The sequence below is a fragment of the Phalacrocorax carbo genome, chromosome 1, assembly GCF_963921805.1.
Source record: "Phalacrocorax carbo chromosome 1, bPhaCar2.1, whole genome shotgun sequence".
Taxonomy (NCBI): Eukaryota; Metazoa; Chordata; class Aves; order Suliformes; family Phalacrocoracidae; genus Phalacrocorax; species Phalacrocorax carbo.
In genome coordinates, this window is record NC_087513.1 from 145852171 (window position 1) to 145865947 (window position 13777).

Consider the following 13777-nt stretch of genomic DNA (forward strand, 5'->3'; position numbering starts at 1 on the left):
TTTCTTACTTTACTCCCACCCTTAAGTGGTTCCTTCCGTTCACCATGTATTTTAGTGAAAGTACTATAGATAAACTGTTTGTACAAACTGTTTGTGAGCATTCAGTAAAGACGGCAAAACCCTGTAGCATCTCTCAAAGGATCCTCTATAAGACACCACATCACTTCAAGAAAAACTTAGGACTAAAACTTCATGTAATTGGATTCTGCCCAGTAACAAGCAATACCTAGTGTCAGAAAAAAGCAAATTACATGACAGTATGAATGCTTTCTCATACGTTAATACTAAAAATGGCAAATCTGCAAGCATAAGCACTCTTAACTTACTTTCCGAGATAAGATTACAAGCAATTTCTCCGAAATTCATAAAGTTGAGACCAAACTTGCCCTGGTTCCCTTCTATTCCCCAGCTGAACTACGGATTTCATAGGAGGGCAGCCAAGAAGAATGCCCTCTAATTTCCCATTAGTCTTTCTTTCCAAAGTTTATTTCTGGTCTAGTTTGCAAGTCTGCCTCACTGCATACGTACCAGCAAAACAGTCACTTTTCTATGCAACTTTTCTGTGCAAAATCACTGTCCTGTAGAAGTATCAGTTTTTTAATATCGTGTTCTCACCAATGAGTTTACAAAGCTATGGGATAATAATTAGAAATCTTTCTATGTAGGCAAAAACACAAAGACCACATTCTTCCTATGACTCACTACCTCCTGTTTACTAAAACACAATTGAAAGTCATCCACTTTTCTCAGGAACAGAGAATAAATTAATGAACTTTTCCCAGGCACCCACATTTGAGAGAAAGTTTATAACCTCATTCTAACGAGCTTAGCTTGGTGCATTTTTATGTCATGTATTCACAGCCACAACACTAATATTTAGTGATAGTAGTAATACTCAGGATGCAATCCTTTTCATACAAATCCCCCATACTAACATACAGAGCTCAAACAAGCTCTTCTTGAAAGCTTTCTTGAGACAGAGGACACTGTCAGCATGGTATTATTTCTTTCACGTCCTTCTATGTGCATTAAAAGAATCAACAGTTTACCATGGTGGTCTGTATGTCCCTCAGGAGAAGTCCTCCCAGTTGCTCAACAGAAATAACATTGATGCTAGGGAAAAAATAAATCTTTTGATTTAAAGTCAGACCTCTACTGTCTATTTCTGATATGAGACAGAAGAAATCTTTTATAGCAGCTTGTATTTCAGGAATCTGGGGCTTAAAATACATTTACCTATCACACAGGAAACCTGAAGTTACTGGCTTTTTAGTGCAATCTAGAACATTGCAGTGTCCTTTTTTTTTTTTTTTTAAATCAGATTTGATGCCCAAACAACCCACAAAAATGGACATGCTCTGTTATTCACCTCTGCCTGTAGCAGCTCTGCCACCTGGCACTAGCAAGTACTTATTTAAAAGGTAAATCTGAATTAAGGATCATGAACCCATTCCTTTTTAAACTGTGTTTCACCTGAATGCAGAAGGTCAATTCACAGTCATGTGAGAACATCAAACCTACCAATTCACTGACATTTAATTAAGCCTGCACAGCAAACTCAGAGGAGGTACTCTGCTGCTTTAAAAGATGAAGCACTAAACCAAAATGAAAACTGAGCTAATCCCAGATTTCTGTGTCCCTATAAAATACAAGGAGAACTCAGCACAGAAATAACACATCATCATAATCCAGGCCACAATCTCATTTAACCAGAGCAAAAATGAACTATACTCATCCATAGGCTAGCTCTGACTTGCCAGGGGGACTATCATCACGAAGGACTAGTCAAGTGGAAACTCAGACCCTGAAGGTAAATGAAAGTACCATCACTGCTACATTCACAGTATAGGCTGCACCCTTCACTGTGCACTAGCACATGGTCAAGAATACACAAAGGTTTCAACAGACAAAAATTGAGACTAACTTTTTCAGTGTGATGTAAAACCTCACGCAATGCAATGAGGTGAAAGCACCTCTAATAGTTTGGGTCTTCCAGGGCAAACAGGACACGTTCACTGCCTCCCGCTGTGTTTCCCTGCTTGAACTGCTGCAGGATTAAGTGAAGAGCTTTTCAGGACACAGTATGAACAAAGATTTAACAGCTCTTTCCCCCTCGTATTTAAAACCAGGCAATAAACCTTATTGAAACAAGATGGCTTATTCAGATAACAGGAAAAGGGACAAAGCAGATGCTCTCTAAATGTATACACATATACAAATAAAAGACCCCCAAAACAACGGACATAAAAATTGTCATTTTTTAAAAAAAGATGAGTTCTCCAACAAACAAGATGGTTCAGTGTTTATAGAATCATAGAATAGTTTGGCTTGGAAGGAACCTTCAGAGGTCATCTAGTCCTACCCTCCTGCAGTGAGCAGGGACATCTTCAACTAGATCAGGTTGCTCAGAGCTCCATCCAACCTCACCCTGAATGTTTCCAGGGATGGGACATCTACTGCCTCTCTGAGCAACCTGTTCCAATATTTCACCACCCTCATTGTAAAAAATTTCTTCCCTGTTTCTAGTCTAAAACTACCCTTTTTGTTTAAAACCATCACCTATTGCAACAGGCCCTATTAAAAAGTTTGTCCCAATCTTTCTTATAACCCTCCTTTAAGCATTGAAAGGCGGCAGTGAGGCCTCCCCAGAGCATTCTCTGCTGAAGAACCCAAACTCTCTCAGCCTGTCTTTGTAGGAAAGGGGCTCCAGCCCTTGAATAATTTTTGTAGCCTCCTCTGGACCCACCCCAACACTTCCATGTCCTTCCTGTACCGAGGGCTCCAGAGCCGGACACAGCACTGCAGGTGGGGTCTGACCAGAGCAGAGCAGAGGGGCAGAATCACCTCCCTCAACCTGCTGGCCACGCTGCTTTTGATGCAGCCCCAGATATGGTTGGCTTTCTGGGCTGCAGGCACACATTGCAGGCTCATGTCCAGCTTTTCATCCACCAGTACGCCCAAGTCCTTGTCCACAGGGCTGCTCTCAATCTCTTCATCCCCCAGCCTGCCCTGACTCCAGGGGTTGCTCCGACCCAGGTGCAGGACCCCGCACTTGGCCTTGTTGAACCCCATGAAGTTTACACAGGCCCACTTCTTGAGCTTGTCCAGGCCCCTCTGGATGGCATCGCATCCCTCCTGTGTATCAACCACACCTCTCAGCTTGGTGTAGTCTGCAAACTTGCTGAGGGTGCACTCGATCCGACTGTACATGTCACTGATGAAGATATTAAAGAGCACTGGTCCCAGTATGGACCCCTGAGGGAAACCACTCGTCATCGGTCTCCATCTGGGCATTGAGCCATTGACCATTACCATCTGGATGCAACCATCCAACCTGTTCCTCGTCCACCAAACAGCCCATCCATCAAATACATATCTCCCCAGTTTAGAGAGAAGGATGTTGTGGGGAACAGTGTCAAACACCTTACAGAAGTCCAGGTAGACAACATCAAACAGTGCTGTTCGTACTGCTCACATGCAAGGTTTTTATTCCAATGTAACTCCAGTTTCTAGGGTCTTATTTCTAACATCCAAAAAAAGAACAGAAATGCTGCTCTGTTCTGTGACAAAAGGATGTACAACATAAACACCAATATACAAAGTGCAGAGTCTTCTTTCAGAAAGACTAACTTCAAATAGCAAATCACTATAGAAAATATGGCAACCATTTTTTTGTGAAAGAAAAAAACCCCAACATTATTCAGTGCGTGGACCATCTTCTACCCTATGTAAAACTCAGTATCTGATACAGCAGTGCTCCAGTTTGGGATGATCATTAGGTAGGTAAAACTAATACAATCCAAAAATCACCCATATTAAAGATGATTCACGTAAATTCATTTTGATAAGACTGGTTTTCCCCTAAGTTTTTCACCAGCCATTTAGCAAGGCTGACTATAAATCATTTCTGACATAGCTTTTGTGGAAAATGAGAAAGTAGGTGCTTCCTCCCACTGAAGGTCTCAGAACTTCAACAATTCTGGAGAAATGCTTTATTTTCTCCCTGCCCCTCATTTCTCCACTTACTACCTATAGCAACAGCTGCAGAGTCGTTCCCCCTGCCACGGCAGGGAGAGGTAGGACAGCATACACAAGGACGATGCCACTGCCCATTTTGAAACTTCTGCTCAGGCACTGGGGAAGCAGAACATGTAAGAGATCAGAGCTAATCCAGCAGCATTCCCACATTGCTTCCCACATGCCAGGAAGGCAGACGAAGGTCTCAGAATAACATAGTTAGGGGATGGCCACAAAGGAAGCCATGGAAAAAAGCAGCAGGTTTTACGATGGAAGAAACAAATACAAGGACAGCTGTCCACCCCACCTGTTGTTCACAACACAAGCAGCACAGGAGCAAAAGGGAAGAGCAGAATTATATGAGGTTTGCAGCTTTGCACCGTTTAAGGCTTGCCTAGGTGGAAAACCTACCAAGGGGAGAGAATGATTAAATGGGTTACAGTAGAGCAGCTGAAGTGAGGATCGAAAAAGGGGGCTTGATTTCAGCTGGAAGCCAGCAGAAGCTTCAGCAAGCTCTGGAGTAACGCAGAGACAAGAAAACCAACGATGCAAGCACCGGTGATGTACTGTAGGTTAGGAGCAGGAGGGAGAACAGCAGCTTGGGATCTTCTGCTTGGGTTCACTGGACAAACCTTACTATAGAAAAGAAAGGCCAAAGAGATCATGAACTGTCACAGTTCAGGTCCTGCCAAAGGTACAGGTGAAATGGTTCCAACAGCCTCTGCCAGTTGCTGGCTTTACGGCCTGATGCTAAGCCAACTTAAAGCAATAAAAACTAACTTTCAGGGTGCCTAGAGGGCAGACTTTGACAAGCCCTATTATTCCAAAATCCCTGCATGAAAGCATCAAACGCAGCTGCTTCCTTTGCACTTAGCACAAAGTTATGATCACTGCCCTGCACAAACCTCTCCTACCTTGGATATTTACATTTTAGTTGTCATTTGTTAATATATCCAAAAGAAGGCATGTGATTATCAAGACAGTATCACAAACACACACCACTAAAACTACTTTAGTCCTTCCCAGAAGCTTTCCAACTCAGATAAGGCAAACTGTCTAGCTATCTTGCAAGGCTGGGCTTTTTGTTCTTTTTTCAGCTGACGCTCTTTTTCACTTAGTGGCATTCCAGCAACAGACAGAGGGACACAGCAGGCAGCACAAGAACAAGATGAATCAGAGGGAGTTCTCTCTGGTGGTCAGCGCTTGCACAAAGAGTTTATGGACAAGTAGGATGGAGAGGCTGTCTTCAGAGTTGTGTTGACTCAGGGGCTGTCATCCTGTTTTTTAGATGTCAAGCATGTTCTTGAAGTTTATTTTCAAAATGTTAACTGTTAACTATCTAACTGCACCCACAATGCATTAATAATGAAATTATGTAAACTCAATTGAAGATTTAGTTTTATTATAACATATTATTTGTTCCGGTTTGACATAATACAGAATTTATACTCTAAATGCATACATACGTAAAGCCAAACGTGAAGGCAAACACAATTCCGACACACAGTCTCAGAAAACAATAATTCAGATACAAATCAGTGGAAAAATTAAGGCTGTAAAGACTTTTATTTGGACTTGTTTGGATTTGGGAGGGGAAGGAAAGACTGCCATGTGCCAGAACTTAGTGAGCAGTCCTAAAACCAACCCTAACATTGTTTAAATCAGCTTGCATTTAAAATGCTGTAACATGAGAAAAATTTTATATCAGAAACATAAATCATTAAAATTAGTAACAAAATTTTTGCTCTGGGAGATGGGCATCCATGAGTGACACTGTTTTAAAAGCTTCTCTCACACAATAATTTTCTAAGTTGGATGCCATAAGAAGTGTAAAGAGACTACAAATGCACTAACAAAACTTACTTTCCATTTTATTAAGAAACCTAATCTTTTTTAAAAGAGGAAGTAACACCAAATCTAGTTAATTCATAGCAATGACAACACTGTGCATCAGCAAATACTATAAATTAGCAAATAGAAGAACGTAAGGTATGTCATCATTTTTATATAACCTTACTACAGCACCATATTTCTTTGAGAGAAGACAGTGGTAATTTTCATGTAAATTCTACAAGGAAATGAGTGTTAGTTTCAAGTAGCTGAAAGTAAGCTAGTAAATGATTGGTTTTTTAATATATCCTCATTCTCTCATCCTGAAAATAATACACATAAGTTACCAGGCTCCCTTGTTACTAAAAGCAGCTGCCAACCTCACTGTAAGATGCACTTTAAAAGTTCAAATCCAAAATAAATAGGAAAAATAAAAGAAAAAAAAATCAATTCATTATTGCAGTTCAAAACCAGAGTCCCTAACTTAAAAAATCCTCTTGTGGGGAGTACAGCAAAGGCTCAAGACTCAATGGATTCCACATGAGGATAATTAGCAATACCAGTCTAGACTACATAAAAATTACAGCACCAGGGTGAATAAAACAGCAGTAAAGCCACTACAAAAAACTGGTTTACCCACTCTGCGTATGTCAACACTAACTAGACTATGACCCACTTTTTGCATTAAACCAATTGTCAGGTCAATATCTATGGGCTTTTAGTGGCAAAAAATGAAAACCACCCTAATATCTGGAAGTATCATTTAAAGTATTTGAAGCAACTGTTTACATCCAGGCACTGCACGGATCAGAGGATGTGCACGCTCCCAGCCTGAACGCTGAAGGCAAAACACCACTGTGATTCTAAAGGTAAAGAATTGTTTTGCTATTTCCAATGCCTCTGGTTTTTATTCTATTAACACAGAAATTCAGAAGTCAGTAAATCTAGTTTTAAGCAAGAAGTACAGAACTGCAGCGCTCTCCAAAGAACAGAGGGCTGCTTAAAAACTAGTTCTTTTCTTGCCCTACCATCTAGCAGCACTGTTTCTTCGAAAGAGGTCTTCTGTCCTTAACATGGCTGCCATGCCTTACATAACACCAATGAATGAAAATATAGTTGTTTCGTTTCCTAGGACGTGCACTGCCCATTAGCCATATGATTCTCCATATGGCACTGCAAACAGTCGAGACAAAGCTCTGCAGCAACGCAGCTCCAAAGATCAGCATCCTCTGAGAATAAGCAGCAGCAGAAAGAGACTCAGCCTCCACAAGCTTTAAATTCCCTTTCATATCTTTCTCTAGTAAATAACAGGCATTCTTACCTTAAGCAAACAATAATAACGGTGCTCAGTAGAGCCTCCTCTGTTTCATCTGTGCTCGAAAAAAAAAATCTTGGCGCAACTGTCTGCTGCAGCAGGTAATCAATAATGTAACCTGCTTCTTCTGTTGCCAGAGCTGCTCCATCTGAACACTAGCTAACGTGAACACTGTCAGGGTGAGTCATACCAGTGACTCAGAGCAGATGCAGAGCTGCAGGAGGAGTTTAAGTTTCAGAGCTTCCTCTCGCTTGCTCGCTCGCTCCTGCTCTCTGTCGCACAGGCACGCACTCGCTGCTTGTGTGTCTGCATATGCCCGCACGCTGCCCCAGCTTCTTCCTTCTGCAGCAAGTTTGATTTCATCCTCTACATAGTCATGTTTTGTTTTGTGTTTTCTCCAGGATGGCAATTCTGTTTCTTTCTTCACTGCAAATATATTTATCTTGAATGCAAAAGCTTGCTCTTCAAGCCAGGTCAATACTGTGGTATGCCAGGTGGTGTTCCATTACAAGTTATCTGTGGGCTCACACCTCTCCTCAAGACCAGGGGAAAAACTCAAATACCCCAGGAAAGATTCTAAACAAAAAAGTATTTAGGGCAATATCCATTTATTTATCACAAGTTTATAGCAAAGTGCCTCTGATTTCATTAAGTGCTCTGGGGAGGACAGATTTACTCTCAAATGCAGTGAGATAAAAGAACTGGAGGAAAGACTGCGGGATGCACCTGAGCAGAAATCCTATGGGCCTGACATCAGTTTAGCAGGGAAAAGTGCCTATAGGAAAAGAGCATAGCTGTAGTACAGACAGGGGCAGCGGTTTGGGGTTGAATTCTGGCAGCCTCCCCCACAGGCTATCCATCTCACTAGGCACTAATCACCACAGTCAAAGCAGCAATTTGATCACCCATTTATTTCCCAGGCCTGCCAGACTCCCCACCACATACAACTGAGAACAGGCATCATGAAGCCAAAGTCAGGCACTTAATGCTAGACAGTGTTGATATGCACTGCTGTACTGATTACACTTTATTTCTGAAAGGCACATTATACTAAGCAGTTGCAGTGCTGAGCAAATCCAGCCTTCAGAAGAGGCAGATTGTCATGGTTTTTGCTGGGATAGAGTTAATTTTCTTCACTGTAGCTGGTATAGTGCTGTACTTTGGATTTAGTATGAGAATAATGTTGATAACACACTGATGTTTTGGTTGTTGCTGAGCAGTGCTTACACTAAATCAAGGACTTTTCCAGCTTACCGTGCTCTGCCAGGTGCACAAGAAGCCGGGAGGGGAGGCGGTACAGCCAAGACAACTGACCCAACCTGGCCAAAGGGATATTCCGTATCATACGACATCATGCCCAGTATATTAACTGGGGTGAGTTGGCATGGGGAAGCAGCGATCGCGGCTCAGGGACTGGCAGTGTCGGTCAGTGGGTGGTGAGCGGTTGCATCACTTGGGGTTTTTTTCCTGGGTTTCATCTCTCTCTCTCTCGTTTTCCTTTTCATTATATTATTGTTATTATTAAACTGTTCTTGTCTCAACCCATGAGTTTTCTTACTTTTGCCCTTCCAATTCTCTCCCCATCCCACTGGGGTGGGGGGAATGAGTGAGCAGCTGGTTGGTGCTCAGTTGCTGGCTGGGGCCAAACCACGACACAGATGAAGCCCTCTACTACTGAGCCAGCAGGTCAACCAGACAGAAACAAATTATGGTGGGATGAATCAAGAAAGTATTGTCAAAAGAAGCTGCTGGCCCAAGGAACAACACCATTAAAATGTGTAGACCTGCTTAACAGCCATGCATATAAACATCCCAGATAGTTTGGGAAAAAGGCACTTGGTTTGTGTCAAAGCATTTACAGCACAACATCTTTCCTTATAGTTAGCAAATTTCCAGCTGGCTATCACCCAGAGAAACAGATTTGTGTTGAGATTTCTCATGGAAAAGCTAATATCAAAGCATGACTTTCATGGTTCTGTGGTTTTTGTCTTTTTAAAGAATTCCTTCTTTTGCAAAGCCCTATCAAATGAAAGGTGAGCCCACCCATCCCATCCAAGTAAATGCACGGCACTGTTCAGTACCGCATCTGGTTGTTACTAAAGCTGCTGAACAAACTTCATACTACTGATGGTGAATGTTTACTCTCTCCATGTATCTCAAAGCAGCCAAGAACACTGGCTTGGCAGCGATCAAGAGATGATAAGGAATCAAGCTGAGTAAAACAATCCTTGAGGCATGGTCACGGAGATAACATAAACAAGGGGGATAAAGAATAGCTGGTGTCTATGAAGGGACACTGAACTTATCTCTTTCCCTTAAAACCATTACTATTCTATCACTTGGAATGTCTTCTGTTGAATCCCATCCTTTCCCTCAATTTACTAATGACAGTGAATCTTTGTTCCTCTCAAGATTTCAAGGTTTTATTTTCTTCTCTGAAATGGTTGAATAGGCAAGAGGTGCTAAAATCCACAGCATGCCTGGGAAAAGAAAAACCGAAACCCCAAGAACAGCAGCAACAAAAAACCAAACCACGACCCCATAGATTTTAAACAGGGAAACTAACAGTATGGCCACAGTCCAAACAGCATATATGACATGGCAGAGAGGAAAACAAAACTGGAAGGTACTTCAAGTGTTTGGGGGTTTGGGAGGGTTTTTAATGGGGGAGGTGTGTGTGTGTGAGTGTTACTGGTTTGGTTGGTTTTAAGTGTATGACATGCAACTAGATATCTACATTCAATTTTGTGCTGCTGTCCACCTAAAAGCACAGATTGGGATCAAAGATGACTGAAAGCAAAGATCTGTTTTAACAGGCCTCAAAGAGATAAAACATACCAAGAGGGAGCACACACTGTGTAAAATGCACAAAACTTGCCTCAGCAGCAAATTACCTCATCTACAAATCAGAACTGATCTAGCTGCTGTAAGCATCTGTGTTCACTGTTGCCTAATTTAGCAGTCTCCTTAGCTGGACCTTCCACAGTAGAAAGGGTTTTTAATGCTGGGTCTAAAAGTGACAAAACCTGAAGCTCCTTACCCCAGCAGAGCTGAAAACCCCAAAACTTACACTGATGCGGATGAAATCTTGAACAGGAATTTAGTGCAGCCTGCTAAACTAAACCCTTCTGCAAGAGATTTTGCATTAAAAGGCAGTGTAGCCTACTGCACACTCTTTAAGGAATAGAGAATAGTTTTTCCTTTTCTCCTTTAGGAAACAAGCACGCACAGGCTTTTCTACAGTACCTATTCAACATCATACCCCAGAACACGCTAGGCTAAAGAATCCTGTTCCTACTCATCATCTCCATGTCTCTGAGAATTTGTTTGCTTGTGATTTTTTTTTTTTAAAGTCATCGCTATGCCAGCGATGATGGAAATGGTCTCCCACAGCCTCTTCCAGGTTGTCAGATTCCGTATTAACTTGCTTTCTCATGAAAGCTCAGTCTACAGTCAGATTGTCCTTACTGAGAACACCAACCTCTACTCCTGTTCTGGAGCCTTTTTATTTCTTAGCTATACCGTCCCAGGGGGAGAAAAAAAAAAAAGAGCAGCATTCATTTTCTTCAAGGACAGAGCTGGCTCCCCATGCAATAGAGTAACAGATGCAGATTGAGGACCACTGCCAATATACACAGTGACGCTGCCCCTCCTCCTTCCCCCCTCACCCTCCTAGCCCTTCAGTCATCCTTCCATCAGCTGCATGCTCTGCTGCGACCTAATGTTTTGTAGCCTTGTTTTTCTGAGCCCAGTGGAAAGGTGGGAGACCAGAGATACTAATTTTTGAGAAGGACTGACACATGTTTTCAAGATGAAAACCAGAGCACACTTTCTGCACAGGCTTACACACCCTTTGTCATTGTTATGGGCATTACAGTACTTTCCAAGAGCCCTCACCAGTGAGCAGTCACACGTGGAGGTGAGCACTGTGCACGTACACGGTAGAAGAGACCCACTGCAGAAGCATGTATTTTGAAAAGACATGCAGGCAAAAAATTGAGAAGGAAAATATTTTTGCATCACCTTACAAACCACAGCCAACTGACTTGACCAAGGCCGCTTCACATGTCCACATCAAAGCCAAATGCAGAAACTAGATTTCAGTGTCTTCTTCACTAGACCATCAGACTTGCCTTTCGGTGCACCTCAGTAGGAGGTTCATTCCTTCCAGCTAACTACCTTTCCTGGGTATTTTGTTATGCTATGACAAAAGCACTGTTTGCTTCTCAGGAAAATTAAAACTCCTGCTGGGAAAAGCATCAGCACCCGAACCTTTTTCTTGTGCAGAGAATGAACAGAGGAAGCCACACATGAAAGCAGAGCTTTAGCGATTCAGTATGGGAGGAGGGAAGAGGATGAACTTATTCATCACATTTATCTCAAGGCTTCTGAAGATAAATAACAGGACACAGTAGAGGAGTTGAACTTTTTACCATCACTACATCATCCACCAATGTCTCAGTAGCATCTGGCTTATCTCTACAAAAGCAGTTAGCAAAGCAGCCCACAAGAGGCTGTGGGAAATAATTTCCACCATACCACACACGTACATCTCTTCACTGAGATCACATCCTCTAGTTACTGCTATAGCTATGACCCAAGCAAAATAAATTTTATTTCTCTTGTAACAATCCAAAGCTACATATCCTGCTCTGGAAAGAGACTAAAAAGTGACAAGCTGTCTGTAACATACTGCACGCAGATCTCAGAGGGAAGTACTTCTGCACATCTAGTGAAAATGCACAAAATGACCTAAATGCCCATTTCCTCTTTATGGTCTGTTCTCAGCAGATGAAACGAGACTCCAAGAGACTAAGATCAGATAAATCAGCCAAAACAAGACAGGAAAAAATATATCTTATAGCAATAAAGATATACTGACCAGATGAGAGACTAGTTTAGATATTGCTGTGGCTTCTGCATAGACACACATGGATATATTTGCTGCATGCAAAGGCTTGCTTGGATAAGGAGGACTCCTTAGACTGCACTTGATGTCAGCATAGTGTCCGCTGATCTTTTGGTAGCTAGCCTGCTCATATCTGTCCACTTCTGTTCTCTTTTTCTCTTTAATGCCAACATCTGCCCATGCTTTGCATTGACAGAAAAGATCAGCAGGTCCCTAATGATACATTAAAACTCATAATCAAGTGATGGACTATTTGCAACCACCATGTGCCTAATCTCATTCTCCTTATACTCAGAGTTCTGCTTTTTTTCCTAAAAAAACTATACAGTGCAAGTGCAGAAGCATCTGTAATCTCAAATTTTATACACACATGCCTTATAGATCACTTAGGATACCAGAGAAAGCATGTCTGAAAACACCTGGTCTCTCCAGGTTCCCAAGAATATTATAAATTTTTCTGTCAACATAGACATGATTTTCTGATTCCAAACAATCTTTATTTTTCTCTAAAATGTACAATTACCTCTCTGTTTCAAACCAGCATGTCCCATTTTCTGCATTCATACAATAATTTCAATTGAATATTGATCTATGAATCCTAACAAAAGAGACGCCCAAACCCAGGCATAAACTCATTTTGAGGCAACCATATGTTACTGCACAACTTAAACATCACGGGTCCTCTCACTGTCTAACAAAATGCTATACTCTGGTGGGAACTGCCTACATCCACTCATTTTGCTCATTCAATACGCTCTATACATTTTCTGAGTGAAGTTCTTCCTGTTGTCTTCACAATGCAGGACTTGCAGATCTCATGCTGGCCTTTGTGACCTATGACTGGTAGTTTCTTCAAATGTCTCAGAAAGAACAATTGTCAATGCTGGAGAAAGTCGATGCAAAGACTAGTTGTTTTCTCAGTACCATCTGCTGCTCTGGGTAAACTAAATAAAAAAAAACCCAAACAGTAAGACTGAATGTAAAGCTGGACAATTTTGATTACTATTCTGCAACATTTATTATAAGATTTACTCCTCAATTTGCATGAAGAAGGAGCAGCTGCAATGCAAGATTTCTGTGTTTGCACAACAGATTTCTAATGCTTTGTCTTGTCTTCTCAAATCCTCTGTACTCCTTTGCAAGTTAACCAGCCTGTTTTTAGCAGGGAAATCATCTTCTGATTTGTTCCTCATTAGCAAGGTCATGAAAAGGAACTGCCTACCTGGACATGTTTAAGGGCCTCATTCTCTTATTCCTACCCTTGGCATTCTTTGCCTTTGCCATGCAAAAGAAATCCTGTTGTTAATATAGCATGATACAGCACTTCACAAAAAGCTAAGAGGCTCCCCAAATGAATGATGACCAGTAACAGATCTAAAAAAAAGAACAGCCATAGTTAAACCATTTTTCTTCTTTGTCTCTCAAAATTCTTTATTTCTTCTTTTAAAATAAATTATGTAACAATCCAATCCGGAAGAGTTATCAAGCTCACAAATTTTAAGTCACTACATGGGAATCCAACCTTTATTTATGGTGCGCTGTAAATTATTACCCAGATTAATGCCACCAAATATCAATGGGACCATTCAAAGATTAAGGTACTGTACCCGTTGGATTGTGTATCAGAATTCAGACCAGTGGGAGCCCAAGGTGGAAAAGCTTATTAAAAGTGTTGATAATGGAAGTGTTTCTTTCGCGATTAATAT

At 41.5% G+C, this 13777-nt stretch overlaps 1 protein-coding gene across 14 annotated transcripts in view; it reads right to left on the reverse strand.

Annotated features, from left to right (window-relative positions):
- Positions 1-13777, reverse strand: part of INPP4A (inositol polyphosphate-4-phosphatase type I A) — a 130022-nt gene that overhangs the window by 86393 nt on the left and 29852 nt on the right. For 2 of the 14 annotated variants that reach the window (XM_064438576.1, XM_064438556.1), the window contains exon 1: positions 7169-7533. The exons of the other annotated variants lie outside the window; for them this stretch is intronic. The gene's annotated coding sequence lies outside the window, so the exon portion shown is untranslated. Of the gene's footprint in view, positions 1-7168; positions 7534-13777 lie in introns of those variants that run through there. 14 annotated transcript variants of the gene reach the window in all.